We start from the raw sequence: 22,016 nt of genomic DNA on the forward strand, positions 1-22,016 counted from the left end.
TGCACTCAGTATTCTGCTCTATTTCTCCTGGCTCTCAGACTTCAGGACCACATGTCTTATATAGAGGGGGAGGGAATATGTGGCTGTGAAGACAGAAATCAGGTGGTGTTTGTCTTTCAGGAGGGTGGGGGCTGCTCTCAGTGAGGGGTTTACACAAAGAACAGCAGGATCTGAGAGTGACATCTTTCTCTCACTCCCTGCACATAAGTGACAGCTGAAAGAGGGAAACTGCTCTATATAGCTAATGAATGATATTTAGAAAAAAAAAATAGGTTGGGCTATGGGTTTAGTTCCCTGTTGTACCCCTTTAAGTGACCTCCAGAGCTGCACTCAGCATTCTGCTCTATGTCTCCTGACTCCCAGACTGCAGGACCACATTATACTGCCCTCTGCTGGTGAAGCATGTGTAATGAATATATATGTGTTTCCCATCCAGGGTGCCTCAAGCTGTTGAAAAACTACAACTCCCAGCATGCCCGGACAGCCGAAGGCTGTCCGGGCATGCTGGGAGATGTAGTTTTGCAACAGCTGGAGGCACCCTGGTTGGGAAACAGTGCTGTATAGTCAATGGCTGTCCGGGTATGCTGGGAGTTGTAGTTTTGCAACAGCTGGAGGCACCCTGGTTGGGAAACACTGCTGTAGAGTCAATGGCTGTCCGGGCATGCTGGGAGTTGTAGTTTTGCAACAGCTGGAGGCACCCTGGTTGGGAAACACTCCTGTAGCGTCAATGGCTGTCCGGGCATGCTGGGAGTTGTAGTTTTGCAACAGCTGGAGGCACCCTGTTTGGGAAACACTGCTGTAGCGTCAATGGCTGTCCGGGCATGCTGGGAGTTGTAGTTTTGCAACAGCTGGAGGCACCCTGGTTGGGAAACACTGCTGTAGAGTCAATGGCTGTCCGGGCATGCTGGGAGTTGTAGTTTTGCAACAGCTGGAGGCATCTTGGTTGGGAAACACTGTTGTAGAGTCAATGGCTGTCCGGGCATGCTGGGAGTTGTAGTTTTGCAACAGCTGGAGGCACCCTGGTTGGGAAACACTGCTGTAGAGTCAATGGCTGTCCGGGCACGCTGGGAGTTGTAGTTTTGCAACAGCTGGAGGCACCTTGGTTGGGAAACACTGTTGTAGAGTCAATGGCTGTCCGGGCACGCTGGGAGTTGTAGTTTTGCAACAGCTGGAGGCACCCTGTTTGGGAAACACTGTTGTAGAGTCAATGGCTGTCCGGGCAGGCTGGGAGTTATAGTTTTGCCACAGCTGGAGGCACCCTGGTTGGGAAACACTGATATAATCACATGAATGTATATCCCCAGCACTCCCCTGCTGACATCCTCTGTGCTGCTGTGAATGCCTTTGCACCTGTTCTTTCTTGTACTTTCCTATGAATGTGCAGATCTGTAATAAGAACATTTATTTATACCGCGTAATCTCCTCTCTTATTATTTACAATCCGCGAGCCGCCGCTCCCAGCGAGGGGGATTAATATAGAATAAATGGATTCTTTTCAGCCTTCATTTTACTCCTAAATCCTGGCATCATAAACACTAAGCCTTACAGATGCAGAATCATTGTGTTCCATTACCCCGAGAGATTCGCCTGGCGAGTCAGAAAGTTTGGCGCACAGGGGCTGCTGTACGTGATAGTGTCAGCCGTGATCCCCCATGTGGTGTAATACATTATATCTCTGCCCTTATTGGTCACGTTTCCCACACTCCTGAATTTTTGGGGCCATTTGTTACTCCCGCCACTACGTCTTATGGTTGGGCGCAAAGTTTAAGTGTAATGTCCCATTTATAAAGGACAAGCCCCTAATATACATAATTTCTATAATAAACAGTATATATGAACCCCTGAAGCACACCCTAAAATGAATAAAGACCCTCTAAACACATCCAGACTCAGAACAGACCCCAAAACACATCCAGATCTCAGAACAGACCCCTAAACACATCCACACCTCAGAGCAGACCCCTAAACACATCCACACCTCAAAGCAGACCCCTAAACACATCCTCACCTCAGAGTAGACCCCTAAACACATCCTCACCTCAGATCAGACCCCTAAACACATCCAGACCTCAGAGCAGACCCCTAAACACATCCAGACCTCAGAACAGACCCCTAAACACATCCACATCTTAGAACAAAAACAAACAAAGAGAGATACAGCGCTCCATGGTGTATTAAACGATAGACCTGTGGGGTATATGGAATATAAATTAACCGCTCACCTATGGAGGTTGTGTTTCCACATACACAACAATGGTGAGCGCGTGTAGTGATGGTGTCCGCAGCCGACCAGTTAAATGTGGAGATCGAGTGGATAGCTTCAAAGAGGAACACCGGTCTGTGCGTGGCGCTGGACACAAGTGATGCAAACCAATGGATAAAAGCAAGGTAGTTTATTCTCCCATCATGCAACAGCAGCTTCATCAGGCATCAAATGAAGCTGCTGTTGCAGTGAAACGCGTTGCATGATGGGAGAATAAACTACCTTGCTTTTATCCATCTCAGAACAGACCAACAGAACAGACCCCTAAACACATCCAGACCTCAGAACAGACCCCTAATCACATACAGACCCCAGAGCAGACCCCTAAACACATTCAGACCTCAGAACAGAACCCTAAACACATACAGACCAAAGAGAAGACCCCTAAACACATTCAGACCCCAGAGCAGACCCCCTAAACACATGCAGACCTCAGAACAGACCCCTAAACACATCCAGACCTCAGAGCAGACCCCTAATCACATCCACACCCCAGAGAAGACCCCTAAACACATTCAGACCTCAGAGCAGACCCCTAAACACATCCAGACCTCAGAGCAGACCCCCTAAACACATGCAGACCCCAGAGCAGACCCCTAAACACATCCAGACCTCAGAACAGACCCCTAAACACATCCAGACCCCAGAGCAGACCCCTAAACACATCCAGACCCCAGAGCAGACCCCTAAACACATCCAGACCCCAGAGCAGACCTAAACACAGATGCGACATACTCACTTTCGAGCATATATACTCACCTCCCCCAGCTACTTCACTGACAGTGATGTCTGGGCATACTGGCGCAGAGGAAAGTCTCATAAAGGGTTAACATGCCCCCCCAACTCCATAGCCATTCCGCCATCCATATGCCACTGATCTCATGAATATACAGTAATGGCTGTAAATATTCCAGCGCTGTCACCTTACTTATCTTCTGACATAAATCCCGCCGCAGACAAGCCGCCGCCGCTTCTTCCAGTTTTGCCACATGGCCCTGGCGGCAGATGGGGACTACAGAGCGCCAGCGCCAACGACTGTCGTAACCGCTGCGCGCCGGCCTCCGCGCCTCATCTCCTGTAACTTTAGATTTATGGAGAATTACAAGAGTCTCTTCTCGGTGCCGCCGCAACATAAATTACACTGATAAACACATCCAAGGTGAGAAGAAGGGAAAAAAAGGGGCATGCGCGACATCCGAAATGTAATGTGGAGAAATAATGTTATCCTGGAACGTCTTCATACAGCCGCCAGGAGACAATACCATCAAGCTGTTGCAAAACTACAACTCTCAGCATGCCTGTGGCAACAGCTGAAGGCCCCCTGTTTGGGAAACACAGTTCCGCACTATCTAGGCCCCACCACCACTTTCTATAATTCAGCCTGGTCTGTTTGTTACTAGAGATGGAATTCCCCTAACAACAGGCAGTGGACAGCAGATGGCTGTACGGGCATGCTGGAAGTTGTAGTTTTGCAGGAGCTGGAGGCACTCTGGTTGGGAAACATTGTTCTGTACTGTCTTTGCCTCACTCCCACTTCCTCGTCTGTTTGCTACTACAGATGGAATTCCCCTAACAACAGGCAGGCGACAGCAGATTACACTGCAGTAATCTCCTGTTCACTATGGTTGTCAGGACATGTGTTGTAGTTTTGCAACAGCTGAAGGCACCCTGGTTGGGAAACACTGGTCTCATAAATTAACATAAGTAAGGTTATTTGTCTGGCCTTTCAGGCTGTCTTCTGCTTTTGATTAGAACTTCCTGCTCTGTTGTCTTCATCAACCTGTCTGGTGGACTTCCTGTTATGCTAATGTGTACACTCTAGCCAGAGATTCAGCCAACTTGATCACCCTCCCATTATATGGGAGAGGTAATTGTGAAGAAGGTGTAGTGAGATGGAGATAGAATTGGCTGAAATCCCTGCTAGAGTGTCCTGACCATACTGTTATTTATTAGACAGTTAAAAATCTCATTTTCATAGTGGACAAGCCCTTTAAAGCTCCTGGACCCTGATTAAAAATATACTGTGGCCCCTTACCCAACATGTGCTGTTGATGATCCTGGGGTCTTCTTATGTGGCTTCTGGCCACTGATGTCATCAAGTGCATCAAGTGCTGTCCGGAGGCGTAACCTGCACAATCTACAACCGCGCCTCTATTTGTCAAATTCCCTTAAAGAGATACTCCGCTGGAAAACAATGTTTTTAAAATCAACTGGTGCCAGAAAGTTAAACAGATTTGTAAATTACTTCTATTTAAAAATTTTAATCCTTCCAGTACTTATCAGCTGCTGTATGCTCCACAGGAAGTTGTGTAGTTCTTTCCAGTCTGACCACGGTGCTCTCTGCTGCCACCTCTGTCCGTGTCAGGAACTGTCCAGGGCAGGAACAAATCCCCATAGCAAATCTCTCCTGCTCTGGACAGTTCCTGACATGGACAGAGGTGTCAGCAGAGAGCACTGTGGTCAGACTGGAAAGAACTACACAACTTCCTGTGGAGTTTACAGCAGATGATAAGTACTGGAAGGATTAACATTTTTAAACAGAAGTAATTTACAAATCTGTTTACGTTTCTGGCACCAGTTTTTCCACCGGAGTACCCCTTTAATGATGCTGGTGCCTTTCCATGCCGAACAGAGTGCAGTTGCCCCCCCTCGGGCACCATGCTTCTATACAGCTGCACCCTTGTCTTCTATCACAGTTATGGGGGTTGGAGGACTCCCTACTGCACTATAACATTATCATAGAATCACCTGCTAAACGACTCCATTCATTGCGCGCAGCAGTGGTGGTGCCAGCTCAGTACATGATCCCATCAGAAAATGACTAATTGTTTATACTGTTTGAATGTTAAACACATTTTAAAAGAATTTTTGGTGTTTTTTTATTTTTATTTTTATTTTTTACATTTTTAAATCACTTTTACTTACAAATTTAGTATAAAATAAAGTCCTGAAATCTCGAAGCATTCACTACACTCCGGCCACTAAGCCTAATAATAAGATGACACTTCCTGTTCTTCGGAGATCATCTCCTTGTTATTACAGAGGATTATAATGACACAGAGCATGCCCACAATACTCCCCCAAAAAAAGTAGTGACAGCTCCCTTCTACCCCCTTCTTGTACAGTACGGTTTTCCAACCAAGGTACCTCCAGTTGTTGCAAAACTACAACCCCCAGCATGCCCGGACAGCCAACGGCTGTCCGGGCATGCTGGGAGTTGTAGTTTTGCAACAGCTGTAGGCACCTTGGTTGGAAAACACATTCTTGTTCCATAGTGGTAACATAGCTCCTATGGCTTATAGTCCACCCAACCGCCTGTAAGGCAAAGGTAGGCTGTCCGGGCATGCTGGGAGTTGTAGTTTTGCAACAGCTGGAGGCACCTCGGTTGGAAAACACATTCTTGTTCCATAGTGGTAACATAGCTCCTATGGCTTATAGTCCACCCAAGCGCCTGTAAGGCAAAGGTAGGCTGTCCGGGCATGCTGGGAGTTGTAGTTTTGCAACAGCTGGAGGCACCTTGGTTGGAAAACACATTCTTATTCCATAGTGGTAACATAGCTCCTATGGCTTATAGTCCACCCAACCGCCTTTAAGGCAAAGGTAGGCTGTCCGGGCATGCTGGGAATTGTAGTTTTGCAACAGCTGGAGGCACCCTGGTAGGGAAACACTGTTGTAGAGTGACATCAGCACAAGTCACAGAGCATTCTCATTGCACTCTCCCACAGAAGCCAGCCATCTCCAGCCTATAGGTTCCTATGATCCATATGGCCGCAGTAAAGCAGATCTCTAAATGCTGTTAAAAGCAGCTGAGACAATATGGCCGCCTCTTATACAGAGAAGAGAATAAAAAAAAAAATCCACAAACAGAAATAAAAAACAGATAAGAAACTAAAATGTATCTAAAGCAGTAAAAGAAACATAAGGTGATACAATGTGTCCTCAGGAGTCCCGATGTCTCTTGCAACACTACAACTCCCAGAATGCCCAATCAGTCTGGGCATGCTGGAAGTTGTGTCTCTCCAACAGTTGAGCCGCAGGCACCTGGTGATCACTCAAAACTTTCCTGCGGCACTAAATAAATCTTAGCGTTACCAAGTACCGCAAATCGGAGGCACCGCCGGCGCCATTGTGTTCAGCTTACTAGGTTCAGACCTCAGATCCACTGACTTGGTCGGTTTATCCGGTAAACGATTAATGTGGTAATAAGCGCCGCGTCGCACCGATGCTGATCCCCCCCCGGAGATACGACCGCCTGTCCCCGCACCGCGCCCGCTCTCCCCGCCGGGCTGCCCATTGTACCAGCCGCTTCAGGATGTAAAGGTTGATGAGGTCCCACAAGGACGAGTGTTAATTGGCGCACAATGGCGGTGATTGCTGTTATCAGATGGCGGGTTGTCAGCCTCATTCCTCCACATAAACAAGGAGACAATGATATCGGCCTCGCACGCGAGGCTTTTGTCTCCGGGGACACAGATCATTTTATTCCCCTTTGTCTAGGACAACGCGACGCAGTAAATTTCATGTTGCGGCATGCGAAATCCCACAACTCGGGGGGGGGGGGGGGTTGATGTGCCAGGGACGTGCTCAGGGTCACATAGATGTCAGGGACAGGATAGAGGAATGGGGGGGGGGGGGGGTCATCACAGGAGCCCCCAGACACAGAGAATGCAGAACTATATCTTTATCTATACCAGTGTTTCCCATCCCGGGTACCTTCAGCTGTTGCAAAACTACAACCCTCAGCATGCCCAGACACGCCCAAGCATGCCCAAGTGGACAGCCGGTTACTTCCTTGCAATGTGCTGTCCACTGGCTGTTAGGGGAATTCCATCTCTATTAACAAACAGACCAAGGGGAATCACAGAAAGTGGGGGTGGGGCATACATAGTGCAAAGCAGTGTTACTTGACCAGTGTGCTCCCAGCTGTTGCAAAACTACAACACCCAGCATGCCGAGACAGCAAAAGGGGACAGCAGATTACTTCCCTGCAATCTGCTGTCCACTGCCTGTTGTTAGGTTGGAGCAGTGTTTCCCAACCATGGTGCCTCCAGCTGTGGCAAAACTACAACTCCCAGCATGCCCGGACAGCCAAAGGCTGTCCGGGCATGCTGGGTGTTGTAGTTTTGCCACAGCTGGAGTCACCACGGTTGGGAAACACTGGGTTAGGGGAATTTCATCTCTAGTAACAAACAGACCAGGATGGTTTACATGAAATGGGATAGAGGCATAGGTAGTGCAGAACAGTGTTTCCCAACCAGTGTGCTTTAACTGTTGCAAAACTACAATCCCCAGCATGCCAGACACAGCCAAAGTAGAGAGACAGTTGCTTCTTGGAAATCTGCTGTCCACTGCCTGTTGTTAGGGGAATTCCATCTCTAGTAACAGACAGACCAGGATGTATCACAGGAAGTAGGGGCAGGGCATAGATAGTGCAAAACAGTGATTCCTAACCAGTGTGCCTCCAGCTGCTGCAAGTCCCAGCATGCCCTGACAGCCATTGGCCTGCCCACTCACCTCGTGCCCCTGTAAGTCAACGATGTTCCCTAAAAGCAGAGGGGGTCCCGTCTGCGCCGCCAGCAGATTTTTACTATTTCAGAGTATAATGGGTATAAATTCCACATGAAGTTAAAATCATCACAGCCGACTGATGACATCACATTACAAGTGTCATCACAGCAGACTGATGACATCACATTACAAGTGTCATCACAGCAGACTGATGACATCACATTACAAGTGTCATCACAGCAGACTGATGACATCACATTACAAGTGTCATCACAGCAGACTGATGACATCACATTACAAGTGTCATCACAGCAGACTGATGACATCACATTACAAGTGTCATCACAGCAGACTGATGACATCACATTACAAGTGTCATCACAGCAGACTGATGACATCACATTACAAGTGTCCTCACAGCAGACTGATGACATCACATTACAAGTGTCCTCACAGCAGACTGATGACATCACATTACAAGTGTCCTCACAGCAGACTGATGACATCACATTACAAGTGTCATCACAGCAGACTGATGACATCACATTACAAGTGTCATCACAGCAGACTGATGACATCACATTACAAGTGTCATCACAGCAGACTGATGACATCACATTACAAGTGTCATCACAGCAGACTGATGACATCACATTACAAATGTCATCACAGCAGACTGATGACATCACATTACAAGTGTCATCACAGCAGAATGATGACATCACATTACAAGTGTCATCACAGCAGACTGATGACATCACATTACAAGTGTCATCACAGCAGACTGATGACATCACATTACAAGTGTCATCACAGCAGACTGATGACATCACATTACAAGTGTCATCACAGCAGACTGATGACATCACATTACAAGTGTCATCACAGCAGACTGATGACATCACATTACAAGTGTCCTCACAGCAGACTGATGACATCACATTACAAGTGTCATCACAGCAGACTGATGACATCACATTACAAGTGTCATCACAGCAGACTGATGACATCACATTACAAGTGTCATCACAGCAGACTGATGACATCACATTACAAGTGTCCTCACAGCAGACTGATGACATCACATTACAAGTGTCATCACAGCAGACTGATGACATCACATTACAAGTGTCATCACAGCAGACTGATGACATCACATTACAAGTGTCATCACAGCAGACTGATGACATCACATTACAAGTGTCATCACAGCAGACTGATGACATCACATTACAAGTGTCATCACAGCAGACTGATGACATCACATTACAAGTGTCATCACAGCAGACTGATGACATCACATTACAAGTGTCATCACAGCAGACTGATGACATCACATTACAAGTGTCATCACAGCAGACTGATGACATCACATTACAAGTGTCATCACAGCAGACTGATGACATCACATTACAAGTGTCATCACAGCAGACTGATGACATCACATTACAAGTGTCATCACAGCAGACTGATGACATCACATTACAAGTGTGATGTCACTATCCTCTTCAGGGGCCACTAGATATCGCGTTCCCCTGGATTTCTCCTCACAGTGAACAGACACCTAGAGTGATGTTGTATCCGCCATATATCCCATTACACACGCACCTCACATCCCGCCGGTGACATGTTACTTTCCGCTCAGAGTCGGCATCCATCAGCCGGGTGTCACCGACCCTCCCACTTCGCGATCATTCCCCGGGAACCTCTCCAGAAGACATTAATACCCTGTCCGATCGCCTCCCGCCCGCACGCCCCCAGCGGGGGTTATGGTTTTAATCAGGAACAAAACTTCCCCCCATATTAATACATCAGATGGCGGCATAATCTACTGACATCCGGCCTGCGGATAGGAAAAGTAATACATACTTATCCACCCCTCCCCCAATATACCGAAAGATACGAGAAAGAGAAACACCGCCAAACACCGCAACCAAATACAACCGACACTTATCCTGTACTATAATAATATCTAGTTATATTCTTGTATATAGGAGCAGTATTATAGTAGTTATATTCTTGTGTATAGGAGCAGTATTATAGTAGTTATATTCTTGTATATAGGAGCAGTATTATAGTAGTTATATTCTTGTATATAGGAGCAGAATTATAGTAGTTATATTATTGTATATAGAGGCAGTATTATAGTAGTAATATTCTTGTATATAGGAGCAGTATTATAGTAGTTATATTCTTGTATATAGGAGACAGTATTATAGTAGATATATTCTTGTATATAGGAGCAGTATTATAGTAGTAATATTCTTGTATATAGGAGCAGTATTATAGTAGTTATATTCTTGTATATAGGAGCAGTATTATAGTAGTTATATTCTTGTATATAGGAGGCAGTATTATAGTAGTTATATTCTTGTATATAGGAGCAGTATTATAGTAGTCATATTCTTGTATATAGGAGCAGTATTATAGTAGTTATATTCTTGTATATAGGAGCAGTATTATAGTAGTTATATTCTTGTATATAGGAGGCAGTATTATAGTAGTTATATTCTTGTATATAGGAACAGTATTATAGTAGTTATATTCTTGTATAGGAGCAGTATTATAGTAGTTATATTCTTGTATATAGGAGGCAGTATTATAGTAGGTATATTCTTGTATATAGGAGCAGTATTATAGTAGTTATATTCTTGTATATAGGAGGCAATATTATATTAGTTATATTCTTGTATATAGGGGCAGTATTATAGTAGTTATATTCTTGTATATAGGAGCAGTATTATAGTAGTAATATTCTTGTATATAGGAGCAGTATTATAGTAGTTATATTCTTGTAGATAGGAGGCAGTATTATAGTAGTTATATTCTTGTATATAGGAGCAGTATTATAGTAGTTATATTCTTTTATATAGGAGCAGTATTATAGTAGTTATATTCTTGTATATAGGAGCAGTATTATAGTAGTTATATTCTTGTATATAGGAGCAGTATTATAGTAGTTATATTCTTGTATATAGGAGGCAGTATTATAGTAGTTATATTCTTGTATATAGGAGGCAGTATTATAGTAGTTATATTCTTGTATATAGGAGCAGTATTATAGTAGTCATATTCTTGTATATAGGAGCAGTATTATAGTAGTTATATTCTTGTATAGGAGCAGTATTATAGTAGTCATATTCTTGTATATAGGAGCAGTATTATAGTAGTTATATTCTTGTATAGGAGCAGTATTATAGTAGTTATATTCTTGTATATAGGAGCAGTATTATAGTAGGTATATTCTTGTATATAGGAGCAGTATTATAGTAGTTATATTCTTGTACAGGAGCAGTATTATAGTAGTTATATTCTTGTATATAGGAGGCAGTATTATAGTAGATATATTCTTGTATATAGGAGCAGTATTATAGCAGTCATATTCTTGTATATAGGAGGCAATATTATAGTAGTTATATTCTTGTATATAGGGGCAGTATTATAGTAGATATATTCTTGTATATAGGAGCAGTATTATAGTAGTTATATTCTTGTATATAGGAGGCAGTATTATAGTAGATATATTCTTGTATATAGGAGCAGTATTATAGCAGTTATATTCTTGTATATAGGAGGCAGTATTATAGTAGTTATATTCTTGTATATAGGGGGCAGTATTATAGTAGTTATATTCTTGTATATAGGAGGCAGTATTATAGTAGATATATTCTTGTATATAGAAGCAGTATTATAGCAGTTATATTCTTGTATATAGGAGCAGTATTATAGTAGTTATATTCTTGTATATAGGAGCAGTATTATAGTAGTTATATTCTTGTATATAGGAGCAGTATTATAGTAGTTATATTCTTGTATATAGAGGCAGTATTATAGTAGTTATATTCTTGTGTATAGGAGCAGAATTATAGTAGTTATATTCTTGTATATAGGAGCAGTATTATAGTAGTTATATTCTTGTATATAGGAGCAGTATTATAGTAGTTATATTCTTGTATATAGGAGCAGTATTATAGTAGTTATATTCTTGTATATAGGAGCAGTATTATAGTAGTTATATTCTTGTATATAGGAGCGGTATTATAGTAGTTATATTCTTGTATATAGGAGCTGTATTATAGTAGTTATATTCTTGTATATAGGAGCAGTATTATAGTCGTTATATTCTTGTATATTGGAGCAGTATTATAGTAGTTATATTCTTGTATATAGGAGCAGTATTATAGTAGTTATATTCTTGTATATAGGAGCAGTATTATAGTAGTTATATTCTTGTATATAGGAACAGTATTATAGTAGTTATATTCTTGTATATAGGAGCAGTATTATAGTAGTTATATTCTTGTATATAGGAGGCAGTATTATAGTAGATATATTCTTGTATATAGGAGCAGTATTATAGTAGTTATATTCTTGTATATAGGAGCAGTATTATAGTAGTTATATTCTTGTATATAGGAGGCAGTATTATAGTAGTTATATTCTTGTATATAAGAGCAGTATTATAGTAGTTATATTCTTGTATATAGTGGCAGTATTATAGTAGTTATATTCTTGTATATAGGAGGCAGTATTATAGTAGTTATATTCTTGTATATAAGAGCAGTATTATAGTAGTTATATTCTTGTATATAGGGGCAGTATTATAGTAGTTATATTCTTGTATATAGGAGCAGTATTATAGTAGTTATATTCTTGTATATGGGAGCAGTTTTATAGTAACTATATTCTTGTATATAGGGGCATTATTATAGTGGTTATATTCTTGTATATAGGAGCAGTATTATAGTAGTTATAGTCTTGTGTATAGGAGCAGTATTATAGTAGTTATATTCTTGTATATAGGAGCAGTATTATAGTAGTTATATTCTTGTATATAGGAGCAGTATTATAGTAGTTATATTCTTGTATATAGGAGCAGTATTATAGTAGTTATATTATTGTATATATAGGAGCAGTATTATAGTAGTTATATTCCTGTATATAGGAGCAGTATTATAGTAGTTATATTCTTGTATATAGGAGCAGTATTATAGTAGTTATATTCTTGTATATAGGGGGCAGTATTATAGTAGTCATATTCTTGTATATAGGAGCAGTATTATAGTAGTTATATTCTTGTATATAGGAGCAATATTATAGTAGTTATATTCTTGTATATGGGAGGCAGTATTATAGTAGTTATATTCTTGTATATAGGAGCAGTATTATAGTAGTTATATTCTTGTATATGGGAGCAGTATTATAGTAGTTATATTCTTGTATATAGGAGCAGTATTATTGTAGTTATATTCTTGTATATAGGAGCAGTATTATAGTAGTTATATTCTTGTATATAGGAGCAGTATTATAGTAGTTATATTCTTGTATATAGGAGCAGTATTATAGTAGTTATATTCTTGTATATAGGAGCAGTATTATAGTAGTTATATTCCTGTATATAGGAGCAGTATTATAGTAGTTATATTCTTGTATATAGGGGCAGTATTATAGTAGTTATATTCTTGTATATAGGAGCAGTATTATAGTAGTTATATTCCTGTATATAGGAGCAGTATTATAGTAGTTATATTCTTGTATATAGGAGCAGTATTATAGTAGTTAAATTCCTGTATATAGGAGCAGTATTATAGTAGTTATATTCTTGTATATAGGAGCAGTATTATAGTAGTTATATTCTTGTATATAGGAGCAGTATTATAGTAGTTATATTCTTGTATATAGGAGCAGTATTATAGTAGTTGTATTCTTGTATATAGGAGCAGTATTATAGTAGTTAATATACTGTTTGGAAAGTTTGTTGAGCTTATGAATCAAACTTTTGAACAGTTTTCTCCCCTCTCCTTATTATGTGATTTGTTGTGGATATAATATGTGTCACATGTGGCTGATAACAGAGAATTATAGTTTGGACATCAGTATCAGGGATCTGTTATCTAATATCTCCCAATGTACAGACAGCGCAGGAGACTCTGGACCCTCGTGGAGTTAAGGAGGGGACGCTCCTCTCCTCCTGCTGTGCTGGATCTGACTAAGCACGACTATCTGACAGCGAACACGAGAACGATCTGCCCACCGTGCCGCCACCACCAAGACTCTGCTTAGGCTTCAGAATGGAGAATAACACAAATAATGTCCATGTATCCAGCTGATAAAATTCACTGCAGGGTCTCATCATGTATCTACTGTCCAGAAGTTCTATCTATCCATCTCATACTATTCTGCTGGTGAGGTCACTGTGTACATACATTACATTACTTATCCTGTACTGATCCTGAGTTATATCCTGTATTATACCCCAGAGCTGTACTCACTATTCTGCTGGTGGGGTCACTGTGTACATACATTACATTACTTATCCTGTACTGATCCTGAGTTATATCCTGTATTATTCTCCAGAGCTGTACTCACTATTCTGCTGGTGAGGTCACTGTGTACATACATTACATTACTTATCCTGTACTGATCCTGAGTTATATCCTGTAGATCTTTTATTAAAATTTCAAACATAACAATAAAAAAATTACAAAACATAAACATATCATATCCGACAGAACATATCAATATAACGATCATAAAACCAACACCATAGCATAAAATACAACACCGGTCCACCCCACACTCATTCCTGCACACAAACAAATATATACAATATTTACAAAAGACATATTCCTATAATACCCATAATACCCATACCATACTAATAAACTATATACACTAATACTAAATGTGAATTTCCTGGCCCAGTTGCAATACCAAAAACCCAATACCAGTAATATACCAAAAAGAATAACAACAACAACAATAATAATATATACAAAATAATAAAAACCAACACAAACAAAATAACACCCCTTTTTTTTTTTTTTTTTGGCCCTGAGCTGGTCCCGCATCCCATGCCCCCAGTACATGTTACCAGACGTCCATGAACCAGTCCAGGATTTTCTGTATATATAAAAGTCCCATACAAACCCCCTCCCCCCTTTTTAACCCACCACCCAACCTAAACTAAACCCAAACCCCAGGTGGCATCACACAATATATACATTACATAAAATATACACAGACTAACAATATATACAATACATAAGTATACAAATAGACTACAACAATAAATACAATAACAAATACATATAACACTATAAGCCAAACAACAAACCCCTAAAGCTCAAGTTCAGCGCCTGCAAGCCCTATATTACCATAAACCAACTGCTCAAAACAAAAAGACTAATGTGCCAGCATCAGCCCACCACCAGGGGGAGACAACAGGCTAAGGCACTTTAAAGGCAGAGCCCCTCCATAGACGAGAGGCCCTGCCAGCACCCAGCCTCTCGTACTCCAGAGAACGCACCTTCACCAGGTCACCGAGAATGTTCCTAACCACCACATCCACAGGGAGGATTTTACGCTGCGTCGACACTAAACACCGTGCGTTCCACGTGTAGTACCTAACCACTGAGCTGACTAGGAATAAAGTGCACCGGTCCCAGCCTCCAAGGTTTCTGAATGCCCCATAGGCCCATTCCGCATAGGAGAGACTGGCCAGCCAAGGCCAACCAATGGAAGCGCCCACCCTGGTGTAAACCTCTGTGTTAAAGGGACAATGAAGCAGAAAATGCTCCATGCTTTCCAGCATGCCTCCACACTCTTCGCGGGGACATCCCCGGTCATCAGAGCTCCTGCACTTCAGATTGTCCCTCACACACAGTTTCCCGTGGAAGCAGCGCCAAGTCAAGTCCCAAAACTTCAAGGGGATCCTGATAGAATTCAAAAGCTCTAAACCCACCTCCAGATCCCGACTTGGGCAGTCCTTGAGCGCCAATGGCCTCTGGAAATGAGAAGACAGGACCCTCTTGTCAAGGAATTTCCTCGACAGAGTCCTAATCTCCCCCATCCCCAGACCCCACCGACGAATAACCTTCAGAACCGGGGTAGTGTAAGCCGGGAGATGCCCGTGTGGTGTGCGAAGATCCTTCACTTGCCCTCCTGTCTCCCATTCCTGGAAGAAAGGCCAAAACCATCCCCTACAGGAGGATACCCACGGAGGAGCCCTCTCTGACCAGAGGTTTGCTATATTGGTCTTAAGAAAGGTATTCACTAGGAATACCAGAGGGTTGACCATACACAACCCCCCTAGTCTCCTCGTACGGTAAGTAACCTCCCTCTTCACTAGGTTCAGTCTGTTCCCCCATAACATCTGGAAGAACACACTGTAGACCCGGGTCCAAAGAGGTTCTGGCAACATGCATACACTGCCCAGATATATCAGTAAAGGGAGCAGGAATGTTTTGATCAGGTTAACCCTTTCCCCGAGGGTCAAAGACCAACCCTTCCACTGATCCACCTTCTGAGCGGCGATCTTAAGCCTGCTGTCCCAGTTTTGTTTGGGGTAATCCCCTTGGCCAAATTCGATGCCGAGAACTTTTGCAGATTCCTGGGGCTCTGGAAGGGCGTCCGGGAGATCAAAACCAGGATCTCCCCCTCCCAGCCAGAGACTCTCGCACTTATCCTGGTTGATCTTGGACCCGGATGCCTCCGAGTAGCGGTCCACCTCTGACATCACCCATCTGCCCTCCTCTTGTGAGGAGACAAACACGGTGACATCATCAGCATACGCTACCGCCCTCAGAGCCAAATCCGGCACCGCCAGGTCCATTCTCACCCCCGCCAACGGTCCACAATCAATCCTCCTAAGGAAAGGATCAATTGCAAACACGTACAGCAACGGGCTCAAAGGACAACCCTGACGGACGCCAGACCCAACCTCAAAAGAGCGGCCAATCCAACCATTCACAAGCGGGAAACTCTCTGCCCCTGCGTACAAGGTCTTAAGCCAATCAACAACCCCCCCCGGCAGGCCATATCTGAGAAGAACAGACCAGAGGTACTCATGGTTAACCCGATCAAACGCTTTTGCCTGATCCAAGGACAGCAAGTACCCCTTCCAGTTGCCAGCCCTACCCTGCTCCACAGCCTCTCGGACACTGAGCACAGCACTAAATGTACTGCGGCCCGGAACAGAGCAATGCTGAGCCCCCGAAAGGAGCCGGGGTGCAAACTCCACCAGCCGGTTAAACAGCACTTTTGCCAGAATCTTTCTGTCCACATTGAGAAGCGCTATGGGACGCCAATTCTCAATGTGGGACGGGTCTTTACCCTTTGACAGGATGATCAGCGCTGACCTCCTCATTGACTTTGGCAGAGTGCCCGAGGATAGACACTCATTAAAAACCCCAGTCAAGAGGGGAACCAAAGTGTCCTTAAAGGTCTTATAGAACTCAGATGTTAAGCCATCCAGACCGGGTGACTTCTTGAGGGCAAGCCCATCAATCGCCATCCTGACTTCCTCTTCCCGGATCATCTCTGTCAAAACGTCAAGAGAGGAGTCTACTCCTGGTTCAGGGACGGTTTCAGCCAAGAAAGCTGATACCTTATCTCGATCTAGATCCTTCCTTCCCAAGAGGTGCGAGTAGAAGGATCTGACGACCTCCAGGATCCCTGATCTGGACCTTTTCAAGGATCCCGTACTATCAATCAGTCCTGAGACTATTTTACTATTCACTGACATCTTGCAGTTTCTGTAAGGGTCGGGCGAGCGGTACTTCCCGTAATCCCTCTCAAAAACCAAAGATGCGTGTCTGTCATACTGGCACTTCATCAACAAGGACTTCACTCTGGAGATATCCTCTCGGCTACCTCCAGTCGAGACAAGGTTCTCAAGTTTCTTCCTCAGGCCCTGGTACAAACGGTACCTGTTTAGGCTTCTGAGGCCCGAGAGCTGGCGGAAGAATCTCGCAACCCTTTCCTTGAAGATCTCCCACCACTCTGACTTACTGCTACAAAGGCCCAGCAATGGTACCTGGCTCTGAAGAAAATCCTCAAAGGACTGTCTTATCTCCGCTTCTTCCAAGAGAGACGAATTCAGCTTCCAATAGCCTCTGCCCATCCGGGGGGTCTCTGTGACATTCAGAGAAAACAAAATTAAACAGTGATCGGAGAACTCCACCTCAACAACAGACACTGCTGAAGAGACGGCTTCCTCCTTTAAAAAAAACCTATCTATCCTAGACCTACAACTACCCCTATGATAGGTGAATCCTGCGTGGCCTGGGGTGTGCCGGATGTGGACATCCACCAGGCGAGCCTCACTCGCTATGCTATTTTGGGCGACGCTATCATAAGTCAGCTTGTCTCTGGCACCTCCCCTGTCTTTGGGCCTCGTGACAGCATTAAAGTCCCCTCCAAAGACCACCTGCCGACTTGTAAAAAGATAGGGCTTGATCCTCATAAAGAGACACTTCCGGTCCCACTTAGACTGTGGGCCGTAGATGTTAATAAGGCGAAGTTCTTGTCCCTTCATGAGGACATCTAAGATCAGGCACCTCCCCATTTCTAACTCGATAACCCGTCGGCATTCTACCGCTGCGTTAAAAAGGACCGCCACTCCGCTATACGGCTCGGCCCCAAGAGACCAGTAGGAGGGCCCATTCCTCCACTCTCTTTTAGCCTTGTAGATAGATGACATATCTGTTAGCCTGGTCTCTTGCAAAAATAAAATATCAGCATTAATATGGGCAAAAAAATCATAGGCCGCAAATCGAGCCGTATCTGACTTTATGCTGGCAACATTAATGGATGCCAGAGTCAACGGAGAGGGTGCCGCCATCAAGGGTGATTGAGTTAGACAGCTTTCTTTTTCCCACCATCCTTCCCATCCACCCCACCACCCTCCTCATCAGATGATGGTTTACCCCTTTTTAGTGAGATGGATGTGTCCATTTTCCCTTTATTTACATTTTCCTCGTCCCCTGACTCTGAGCCTGTCCCCCCCCCTGAAGACATAGGTTCCCCAGGGAGAGAGGACTCAGGGTACCCTGTGGGCCCCACCGCAACATCCGGAACCTCACCCCCAGCCTCCTCCTCCGAAGAGGAAATGTCGCGGAGGGCTCGGAACCGGTTGGAGAGACCAATCAGAGGGGGGTCAGTTGTACCTTCCTTTGGCATCTGGCGGGTGGGAGAAGATTTTAAATCTCCCTTTTTCTTAATCCTCCGAGTACCCCGCTTTGTTTCTGCCCATCTCCCTCTGTCCTCATCCGCGCTCTCACCATGGGAGGACAGTGAGGAGACGGCATCCCCCTCTTTGTGGATCCTTCCAGTCTCCTCATCCAGTTCACTATCCCCCAGGGCCTCAGCAATAACACTGGTCGCAGGGACAGGATCAGAAGCCACCTCAGCTGGCTGATGCTCCTGTGACTCCCGAATCTCCCTATCCCTTTGACGCTTCTTGAGACGCCTCAGTTGGGCAGGCGTCTTCTGCTTACTTTTCTTCCCTGGCCCCTGCACCCCTTCATCTCCGCCAGCCATCCCCCCAGCAGAGTTCACCTCATGGCTTACCCCCACTGGGGCAACAACCGCGTTGACAAAGGAATGAGGGCAGCGACTGAATGGGTGACCTAAGTCACCACACAGGTGACACCTAATCTCTGCACAAGATGCAGCGAGATGGCCTATTTCCCCACACAGAGTGCACTTCTGCACAGTGCAATTGGCACTAAAATGTGTGGGGTCACCACATCTGTGACAGAGCTTCGGCTGACCCTGGTAGAAGATCTGGATACGATCCCTTCCGAGGAAGGTCGCAGATGGTATATGGGTAACTGTGTTTCCTGAACGCCTCAGTTTCACCATAAACGTCCAGGCCCCTGACCAGATGCCATATTCATCCCTGTTCTTTTTTGGGACCTCCACCACCTCTCCATACCGACCTAGCCACGTCATGATGTCAATACAAGAAAGTGATTCGTTACGGGTTAAAACGGTCACTTTCTTGACATTGTTTTGGCGAGACACCGCCTGAATGGCAAAGTCTCGCCAGCCGGGCTCATTCTTTACCAGCTCATAATTCGACCAGAAGAGCTCAAGCCCCTCCGGCCGAACAAAGCTGATATCGAACTCAGGGGTACCATAAGGATGTATCAAGGCGTAGATGTCAGCTGCCTTAAAGCCCAACTTCAGCAGAAGCTCAACAACTTTAGATCTTGGAGGACATGTATCACTGCCTCTCCACCTCAGCCGGACCACATTCCTTCGGAGACCACCTGGCCCGGCTGTTGGGAGGGACCACACAGTATCCCCCCCTTTTTCCTCTCGGAAGGCTGAAAGACCATGTCTTTCTATCCAAAAGGATAGATCAACCTCCCTACCCTCTACATTGATTGATCTCTCCCCTCTCCTTAAGGCCCCCAGGAGACGCTGCTGCAAACTGCTCTCGCCAGAGCCAGAAGACGAGGAAGGTGCCCCCCTCACCCCAGCGGTGACATTTGCGTAGCTGCGTACCGGTGCTGCCACCGCTGGGGGTGCAACTGGACCAGGCCCTACATCCCCACCACTAATCTGTGCCCCTTCACCACCCTCCTCCACATAATCCATACTCACACCATTATTGCCTGTTTTAGCTGATGTGCCCCCCATACCTCCACCCGTGCTACAGCCCATACTACAATTCACTCCAACATTAACCTCCTCACTCATACTGGCTGGACCGGTGCGTTCTGTTGCAGATAGTGTACCATCAGCATCACTGGGTACCAGAGCTGGAGCCACCACCACAGAACAGGTCACCAGTCCTTTATACAAGGACCGGGAAGCCTGCCTAGCCTGTTTATTAGCGGCCCCAGCCCTGTTTTTACTGGTACCCTCCGCCTCATCAGTACTGGAGTTTTCTGCTCCTGGGCGCCGCTGTTCTGGATTGGCGGCGCCAATACAAAATAAAGGTTTTAGTCCAGTCTTTCTGGGAGGCAAAGACATCTTGGCCCCAGCAGCTCTTTCACGATGACACCGCTGCTCCAAAGGAACAGCAGTGTCAACGTTCAGAGCCACCGCCAGAGCCATCCATGCCCATCGCTGGGCAAATATCACTGTCCGACCTCACAGCCGATACATTGTCTGCTCCACCACTGTTACTACAAACAGCGATGGAGCTCACCGCCACACTAGACTCCATACTCTCCCCACTCTCCTGCACTGAGTCCACAGCAGAACTCAGGCTGGGCTGAGAAATGGGGTTCACACAGTGAGCTGACCCTGCGGCCAGTCCGGGGGACTCAGGGAGGGGGGTATATACAAATGTTACCTGCTCCTGGAGCTTGGTCTTCTTTAGCTTCTTTTTCCTTCCCCTAGGTGCCTCCTCTGGTAACTCATCCCCAAACGTGAAGTCCTGGAGGCGACCTGGGGACTCCAGGAGCTGGATCTGGGCCATCAGCGCCCCTCCCTGGTGACTGGTGCTGCTCTCATCCCCCGAACCGCCAGAGCCACGGCCAGATGACATCGCCACTTGCCCTGCAGGGAGCCCACTGTATGGGGTCAGATGTTGCAGACCCCCGGGTGGATTTGGCTCAACATTATCGGCCTCCGCAGCGTCTCCTTCCTCCTCCACCCGTGGCTGAAGCCCCCTCAGCCGTCTCTGCTTCTCTCTCTCCATTGTATGAAAGCGGTCTTCATTTAAAAGTTTTTCCCTAAATGGCCCGCTGTTCTCTAAAATAAAAGTTCTCTTCTTCTCCAGTATCCTTATTTCATTTTTCAGCTGTTTAATCCGGGCTGACAGCTCAGCTTTCTGTCGTTTCGCCGCAGTTTCCATCAGGGCTTTTGCTTCCCGTACCTCCTCCTGGAGCCTATACAAGCTGCCCCTTGCTTCCTCATATCCACGGATGTGTTCTGCCACACGAGAGTTATGGGGGACTCCAGACTCCCGGGCCCTAGGCATCCCCCAATCCTCCTCCACACATCCGTGGGCATTTAGCTTTGCTCCAGGAGGAGTATCACAGTCCACATTGTCAGGCCTTGTTGTCACAGTACCTGTGCTTCCGGAACTTCTTGCACTTGTAGTCCCACAACTTGCAGGGCCAGCCTTGTGGCTGCTCTTTGTCTCTACGGGTTCAGGGGTGGCTGGAGATGCATCGCTGCACCTCCTGGCAGAGCGCCTCAACCCGGAGACCTCTGATGCACTTCCTGACGCTGGTCCCTCCACACCTGGTCGCTGGCTCCCCCTGCCCCCCGCGGACCTGATTCGGGGGGCAGGTGTTGGGGTTCTCCTCTCCTCGCTCATGCCTGAACACACGCTCTCCCTCTGGGGAAGGAAGAACGTTGTCCGGCACAGATGACACGGCAGAGCTCAGAGCGCACACACACCAAACAATCCAGCAAACGACTTCCTCCACACTCAGCAGACTCACAGGAAGATGCTCCCTCTAGTGGCCAGACTCCAGAGCTGTACTCACTACTCTGCTGG

The 22,016-nt window shown here is 45.2% G+C and overlaps 1 protein-coding gene across 3 annotated transcripts in view; it reads left to right on the top strand.

Annotated features, from left to right (window-relative positions):
* MDGA1 (MAM domain containing glycosylphosphatidylinositol anchor 1) overlaps window positions 1-22,016 on the top strand; it is a 429,239-nt gene that overhangs the window by 34,537 nt on the left and 372,686 nt on the right. The window lies entirely within an intron of this gene.

This window comes from Hyla sarda, chromosome 3, assembly GCF_029499605.1.
Source record: "Hyla sarda isolate aHylSar1 chromosome 3, aHylSar1.hap1, whole genome shotgun sequence".
Classification (NCBI taxonomy): Eukaryota; Metazoa; Chordata; class Amphibia; order Anura; family Hylidae; genus Hyla; species Hyla sarda.